Below are 327 nucleotides of genomic sequence, written 5' to 3'. Positions count from 1 at the left end.
ATGAGGATAGGATGAGGACGAGAATGAGGATGAGAATAGGATGAGGACGAGAATGAGAATGAGAATGAGGATAGGATGAGGACGAGAATGAGAATGTGGATGAGGATAAGGATAGGATGAGGATGAGGACGAGGATAAGGACGAGGAGAGGATGACGACGAGAATGAGGATGAGGATGAGGGTAGGATGTGGAAGAGGATGAGGATGGGGATGAGGATAAGGATAGGATGAGGAGGAGGATGCTATTGAGGAAGAGGATGAGGATGAGGACGATGATGAGGACGAGAATGAGGATGAGGATGAGGATAGGATGAGGAGGAGGAAGAG

This window comes from Lupinus angustifolius, chromosome LG18, assembly GCF_001865875.1.
Source record: "Lupinus angustifolius cultivar Tanjil chromosome LG18, LupAngTanjil_v1.0, whole genome shotgun sequence".
Lineage (NCBI taxonomy): Eukaryota > Viridiplantae > Streptophyta > Magnoliopsida > Fabales > Fabaceae > Lupinus > Lupinus angustifolius.
The sequence above is the reverse complement of the archived record's forward strand: the minus strand, read 5'-3'. Positions refer to the sequence as shown.